This window comes from Solenopsis invicta, chromosome 3 (assembly GCF_016802725.1).
Source record: "Solenopsis invicta isolate M01_SB chromosome 3, UNIL_Sinv_3.0, whole genome shotgun sequence".
Classification (NCBI taxonomy): domain Eukaryota; kingdom Metazoa; phylum Arthropoda; class Insecta; order Hymenoptera; family Formicidae; genus Solenopsis; species Solenopsis invicta.
The window spans coordinates 10,651,575-10,660,062 of record NC_052666.1 but is presented as its reverse complement, the minus strand read 5'-3'; positions in this window follow the sequence as shown (position 1 = coordinate 10,660,062).

Genomic DNA, 8,488 nt, shown 5'->3' with positions numbered 1-8,488 from the left:
CTGAACAACGATAAAAAATTATTAAGTGAAATAGATAAGAAATTCCAATCCAAAGGAAACGTAATATTAAATCTAATAAAAATGTTAGTAACGGAAGAACCTATACAAAATAAGAGTAAATGCATTGTTGAATACCTAAAGGTGATAAATGAAAAATTACAGGAGGATCAAGCCCAAAATTACTCATTTCTAAATTTATAATAATATAAGAAAAAGAGGTTATTTTTAACGGTAAAAGGAAAAGGAATAATAAAAAGAAATAAGTCTCTTCTCTCACAACTCCCCCTTTTTCTTAAAACAATGAAACAGGTTAAAATCTTTCAATGGAATTGTAGAGGAATTAAAAATAAATACTTAGAATTGAGAAACTTGATGAATGATTATGATGTAATGTGTTTGCAAGAGACTTGGTTGCATGTAGTAGATCAGGTTAATTTCACAAATTGTAGAACTTTCAGAAGCGATAGAGCCCAAAATATTATGGGCGGCAGTGTCGCAATTGTTTGTAAGGATAATCTGGATCCAATCTTTCAAAATATTTTAAATCTTTCGAATCCAATGGGAATCGAAGCATTGTGCATATCAATTAACGTAAGACACAACGTAAATAATATAAGAAAAGATTTAATATTTTATCAATATACAAACCACCGGACATTAGAGTTAACAAATAAATGTGGGAGAATTTTTTCTACAAATTAAAACAAAGAAATTTATTAGATGATAGAATAATTTGCTGAGATTGCAATGCACAACACCATACTTGGGGATCTTCCAGGATCGACTCCGCTGGGGGTTCATTAAGTGAAGCGATAAGTGACTCGGAGTTTTATATCCTAAATGACGGATCGGTCACAAGAGTTTCTGTTAAACCAAGGATTCCGTGAGTTCAGAAAAGCATAATGCACCGGAACGATACGTTAGCGTCCCAGATTTAACATTATCAAGTATAAGAAACAGAGTCATTGGGAGGAAAACCTACGAAGAACCTCTGGGCAGTGACCACTTTCCAATAATTATAGAATGATGAAGGATAAAAGCAGACTTACTGATTGTCAGCCAATCTACTCAAAAATACGTAGAGGAAAAATTAATTTCAGTAATTTTGAAACGGTAATATTTAACAAGATCTGGGAAGAGAAATTAAAAAACTCTGAAATTAATAACAGACATGTTAATGGAGCTCAATTGTATAATTGGTGGTATAGCTTCACTGTGGACGCTATAGTACTGGTGGGTGGCATCATAGATGATGGAAAAGGAAGCATAAAAATGAAAGACAATAAGACAGGGGACATTAAAGTTATTGTTAAAAGTAAAAATGGTGATATGAATAAATCAAGGCCCGTCAAAGCAAAGAAAAATATTAGCAAACCTTGGTGGGATGATGAGTGCCACAGGGCAGTAGAAGCAAGGAAGAATTCCTTTAAAGACTTTTTAAAGAACTAGAGAAAATCTTTATAATTATAGAGTAAGTTCAATACAAACTAGGAAGATTATAAAGTCCAGGAAAAGAGAAAATTCTCGCTCCTTTGTAAACGAAATATCCAGAGTCCCCAGTTCTAGGAAGTTTTGGGATAGTATTAAAAGATTTAAAAGAATCCCTTATTCCAAGCACTTGTGACTATCACTATAAGCAAAGACACACTTGTAGAGGAATTTTTAAACAGATATATCCCAGACTGGGTTTGTGAAATTCTAGAGGAACCAAAAGATAGCTCCTATGGTTAAAACTTTGCTAACTATTTTAATTATGAATTTAAAACGAAAGAAGTATGTGACATTATTTTACAAGGGAAACTGAATGGTAGTCCGGGACACGACTTAATTAGCTACAAAATACTAAGGTGTATGCCCTGGTCGGCGATCAAAATACTAAAAGAAAGTTATAATAAAATGTTATCTGATGGCTCCTTCCCGGAAAGTTGGAAACAATGTATCACCGTCTTGATTCCGAAGAGTGGGAAAAATGACTTTAGACCTATTACCCTGGAATCCTGCACTCTGAAAATCTTCGAAAAATTAATTAAAGTGAGGCTTGAGAGATTTATAGAATTGGATGTTGTGATTCCTAGATGTTAATACGGATTTCGCAAAAGTAAATCATGTGATAACTGCCTTGCATTAATGAACATTGAAATATACAGATCTTTTATGGAAAGAAAAGTCACAGGGGGGCTTTTCTTGGACATTAAGGCGGCCTACGATAATATTAATCCCAGAATCCTCTATGATAGATTAAATAACTTGAGAATACCAGTGGAATATAAAAAATTTTTTAAATGGTTCTTAGAAACAAGAACTACAACGATATTTGAAAATGGATGTTATAGAGGTACGAGGAGTGTTCAAATGGGAGTCCTCGAGGGTTCGGTGTTGAGTCCCCTCCTTTTTAATATATATGTTTCTGAGATTCTTAATGGTATACCTTATAACTGTAAAGTTTTGCAATTTGCCGATGATATTGCATTCCTCGTCTCGGATAACGATGTGGATAAAATTAAAAGTACTCTTCGAGAGGCCTTCGAGATATTTTATGACTGGCTGGAATCACTGAGTCTTGAAATCTCAATTACAAAAACACAGCTGTGCTTTTTCCATAGAAAGAAAAAATTTCTTACTCCCAACATACTGCAGGTTTGTAACGGTTCCATAATGGTTTCAAATAACATTAAATATTTAGGAATGACATTTGACAGCGGACTAAAATGACATAATCACATCAAGTCTATTACAAATAGAACATATTGTTTTGTAAATATACTCAAATGGATTACACATAGGAACTGGGGTATTAGCCTAAAGGCTGGATTTGATTTGATAAATGCCACCATTAGAGCACAAATAAGTTGGGGAGCACCATGGTATAATAGTGGAGGAAAATCATACCTGGGCCTCATTGATAGAATATTAATTTCGGCTTATAAAAGAGTATTAGATCTACCAAAAATGACATCAAATAAGGTGGCTTGGTTGATTTCCAAGCAAAAAACATCAGCTAGAATTGTGGCATCAGCAACTGATAAATTAATACTAAAGTAACAACTATTCTGGTAAGCTCGTATGCAATTTAACAATTAATTGAAAAGGCCAGTGAGACGAGCAAAAAGGTGTAGATGTTGTCACGCCGACCTTGTCACGCCGATCAATACAGATCGATCGTTATTCGTTAACATTGTAAGCGATCAGCGTTGAACATGCTTTACAACGACTCTAACGACGAACCTATCAATGGTCAGAGATTAATTGATTTGCACGAGTCGTACAAGAAGCGATACGTAGACCGAATTGTTGACACGATTTGTTTCGCGGACTGGAAATCGACGAAGCAAGAATAGAAATTTCGTGATCATGGGCTTTAAATCCCGGACAACTGTACTTAAAAGGCTGTTATGAAGATTTGTTTGCGCTCTGCGTCTGTAAGGTAAGAATACACACACACTGAAGAAGACTACGTAGAGTCGAAACGTTTTTGTCCTTTATATACGAATAAACATGTATTATTAGCTATACGAACATCTACACCTTTTTGCTCGTCTCACTGGCCTTTTCAATTAATTGTTAATACTAAAGGCCTACCAATTGAAAAACATGGAACTAACTAATAAATTTAATAATTTAGAAAAATTTTGCAGTGAGAAAAAAATAGCTATTGGTAATGTCTCATATATATTGGATAGATGGAGGATGATCAGGCACTTTCTCCCTCATTTGTACAAGTGGGAGGTTCACCCTGCTTTTGCATATCCTTTGGCCGAAGAAATAGAGGAAATTTCTTGGGATTTTAAGACGGGAGTCGATGCGAAGGCTACAGGGTTTTTTGTCAATGAAACATTCCATAGTAAAAATTCATTGAATAAAACCGACCAGAATGAAATCACTATCTTTACGGACGGATCAAAATTTGGCGGACAAGAAATAAGCGAACTCGATAGAAGGGTTAATTTACCTATAGAGAGGGAATTCTTCGCGAAAGTGGGTTGTGCAGTTTTTGTCCCGGATAGGAGTATGGGTCTGACTTTCAAATTAAATCCTCTAACATCCTCATTCAACGCGGAAGCTATAGCCATTACAAAAGCATTGGAATTAGCATCGGAATTGGGATGGACACACATCAATGTGTGCACAGATTCAGAAAGTACAATCAAGGCATTGGAAGCATGCGAGAAGGGAAGGTATAAGGGGCACATTAAATTTCTGAGTAATATAGTGAGGGACTTATATAACGCTGTTGTGAATTTTATTTCTAAAAAGAAATTAAACATTAGATTTACATGGTGTCCCGCGCACTCTGGGTTGTTAGGTAACGAGGAGACAGATCGACTAGCAAAAACTGGAGCAAAATCAAAAACATATCTGCCGAATAAGGTGTCATTTAAAGAATGTATTGGTAGTCTCAGAAATGAATACGACAAGATAGATTCTCAACATATCGATGAGATTAGTCCTAATATGGGTAATTACTTTTTAAATAATTTCAGGGAATTCAGCTATAAAACAATTTATAAGTACAAATGTAAGAAAAATTTATATGGAACTTACTTTAGAATTATAACGGGCACTGCATTCACAAATAAACTAAAAAATAAAATTGGTCTTGCGGAATCCGCGAAATGCAGCTGCAACCATGAAGTACAGGATATCAATCATATCTTCTGGGCATGTCCGTTATTAGAAGACAAAAGAAAGGAATTAATGAAGAAATTAAGGGGGCTTAAAATCCAAGAACCATACTCGGTGGAATATATAATGAATATCTTAGATGAGAAAATTGTTAAATTTTTTAATAAATTTATACAGGAAATTTTCAAAATATTTCAAATCTAATGTGGGACTAATTTATTATGGGAATATGTAGGTCAGGAACACTATTTTATAAATAAAAAAAAAAAAATTAGAATACGAATAATTAGTTGTATATAGATAGGCTTTTATACAGTATTAAGTAGATAATATAAAAGATAATTTATAAATGAGTGATATAGGCTTTGGTTTATGACTAAAAGAATAATATTGGGATTAAGAAAAAGTAGAATATAAACTAAATAAGTAGTTTTCTATGGTCAGTATTGCCAAATAATTGCAGGGGGCCACTTGTATTTCCAGATCCTGGGGTGGGAAAAAAGAGGGATTTCCCATTGAAAGAGGTGGACATCAAAAAACTCAGAAAGCTATAATAAAAGAGATAAATAATAAGAAAAAAAAAAGAAAACTTATATATAGAGAAAAATATATATAAATATGTATATACACATAAAAGAGGAAAAATATACACATTAAACTACAAGTAACTATATATAACCAGACCTTTGGATCAACAGATCTGGTTAAAACTGATTGAACGTTGTGGTACTGCGATCTTCAATAGAAGTCAGATATCCAAAGGCCAAATAGAAGAAGAAGAACACGCGACTGCAACCCGTCAATCACGCATCCTTTGATCGAGGCTGAGCTCCCTCCTGAACCCTTCAATCGCGAGAATCGTCACTAGAACGCTCCTTTCCGGGCCCTCTACCTTAGTGTAACCCGAGGTGCGCTTCCTTCTAGGCCCTCTTTCTAGGTCGAAGAGCTTCGCGGCACGTCAAACTATCTCGTCGACGTCTTCGATGGGGTCCGTCCCGCATCCGGATTGTCCGGTCTGCATTTGCCCCGACGATTGCCAGGGGATCTTGATACTCGATCTGGGTGTCTCGTTCCTCCCCTAGAAGTTACGAGAGATCGAGCTACACCTACACGGCGACTCTCGGCGCCGGTTCGCCGCAGTCCGCACGAGGAACCAGGAGACCCAGACGTTGCCGTCCGCTCCGACTACGTCCAGCGACACCCAGACGTCGTCTCCGTCTACCACGGGCACTCCGTCGAGGCTCAGGAATGTTGCCGTCGTCTCAGTCGCTCCATCGTCTCGTTCTCCAAGTCTTAATACGCCAGGGCGTTTCCTTGACATAGAGAAATGTGAGAAAAGGAAGAAAAACTTATCCGCAACTTATTCGGCAACTGACCGCCTTTTTTAGGCGCCTTTGGGCGCCGCCTGAGTCAAAAACCAAAGATAATATAGATCATACACTTACGTAATTACAACTGTACCAAGAAGTAATTTTATTAAAGAACTAACCCACAGAACATGAAGAAACGAATGTTCTAACAATATGGAACGTATTAGATCGAGTACTGTTCATCGATCAACGACAGAAGCATACAAATAAAGGGATTCAATATCAGATTATTTATTAACTCCTCATGGTGAAGTTTCATGGCAAAGAGATTATATTCGTAGAGGTTTTAATAGTTGTGACATAAAATAGAAGTTTATAATTTTGTGTTTTAATGTATACTGAATGTTTTAATTTAATTGTTTATAAAAATAAAAATTATGAGCTACATGTGTAACGGTACACGGTTTCGGCCGGTTCGGTGCGGTGCGGGAACTTCGGGATCGGACCGGATAAGGCTCGTCGGTTGGTCAGGTGTCCGTAGTGATTATACCCAATGTTTTACGTAGCAAAAGATAGAGAATGATTTATTAAAAATAACAATTGCAAAAGAGTTGACAAAATGAACATGGGAGAAAATAAAAGAGATAACGAAATAGAGAGATATCAAAAATAAAGAGAGCTTGTCAGTGTCCAGCCAATCGCCGGTATCGGGTTGCGGCGGAATGACTTCAGAAAACTAAGGGCTTATTCACGCGGTTTACATTTAGACGAAAGAACTATTTATTTACAGATGTAGGCTAAACTACGCGGTGAGCTATGCGGGCTGTACGCCCGTACGGTCGGGGAGTCGCGGGGCGCGGCGGGAGTGACTAACGCGGTGGTGTAAGCGCGGGTCGTTACCGGCGCGGTCGCTGCCGCGATTCGCCCGAGCACGCCCCGTGCAAGTGGGGCGCTCGATCGACAGGTTGCTTATGCCCTGCCGATGAATAGGTTACGAGACTCGTCGGTGCGGCAGTGAAGGTGCTCGAGGACGACGGTGATTGGTCGAGAATGCTCGGTCGGTGATGATGACGAGGATGCTCGTCGAGGATCTCGGACGTGATTGGTCGAGAATGCTCGGCCGGTGATGATGACGAGAATGCTCGTCGAGGATCTCGGAGTCGAGGATACTCGGCCGGGGGTACCGACGGGAATGCCCGTCGAGGATACTGGAGTGCGACGAGAATGCTCGGTCTGTGGACGGGTCGGATAGTCGGACGGATCTGCCCCGTGCATTCCCACTACCGGCTTATATATCCGAACGCGCGGCTGAGCAAGCCAATCCGCGCGCTCGGTCGGCTGAGCCGGAGTGGGAGCGTTACGGAACGCCACGATCGGCGCGCGTGTCGCCGCGTAGTCGCAAGGTGAAGTTTGGTCGTGCGCGCACGTGGTCCCTGGCTACGCTCGGCGTTCGTCGTTCGGTGGACGGAACGGAGGCGCACGGACGGTGGAGGGGCGTATCGTTAAACATGTAAAGCCTAATAAAGTTTAATTATAATGTATTTAATTACAAGAAAATAGATATACATATATACAGTTTAAAAAAAGACACAAATGCGCTTTGATTTCTTTTAATAACTTTCTATATATTTATTTTTATAACTTTATAGTTTTATACAATTTTTTATATAAACAATGCAATTAACAGTTTAACATTAACATTTTTTTTTAATTTAATTTTAATTTAAACTTTTTGGTTAAAATATTTAATTTAATCTTTTAGAGATTAAATTAAATATTATAATATTTTATTATAATATTTAATTTAATCTTTTTTATTGTAGAAAAATAATGAGAACGAATAACGACAAATTACTTGCACATACTTGTTGTCACACAGCGAAACGGCTGTAATAAAAAACACACACACTCACTGTCTCTCTCTCTCTCTCTCTCCCCCCTCCCCCCCCCTCTCTCTTTCCCTTTCTTCACCTTGTTTAAAAAAAACCTTAAAGATCCTAAGGTGCATAACTAAAATAAACGTTTCGATGTTATTGTAATTTATCAATTTAACGTGATTTAATTATTTATTTCCTTATAATTATAATAAATGTTCGAAGTGTGCTCCTCCTACTTTGATACACGTTCTTGCTCTTTTCTGTACATTTTGCGTAGCTCTTCGAACTGGAACATTACTAATTCCCTCAATAGTGCGGAATACTAATTCCGTCATCTCGTCAGCTCGATGTTGGTGTGCATAAATATTTTTTCTTTTATTGCTCCCCAAAGAAAAAATCACACGGATTGTAATCCGGAAATTGAGTAGGCCACGGAGTTATCGAACCTCTTCCGAACCATTAAGGGAAAGTTTCATCGAGATAACGGCAAACTATACCTTTAAATAAGATTTATTGAAGTTGATAATAAAAGTAGTTTAATGGATAATTACACTTGAATATAAAGTTTGTTTCAAACAAATGATATGTTTTTAATACTAATTCTAATTAATCTAATTAACAAGAAATCATTGTATAAAAGCAAATTATTCTATGTATATACACTGTGAAAACAATTTT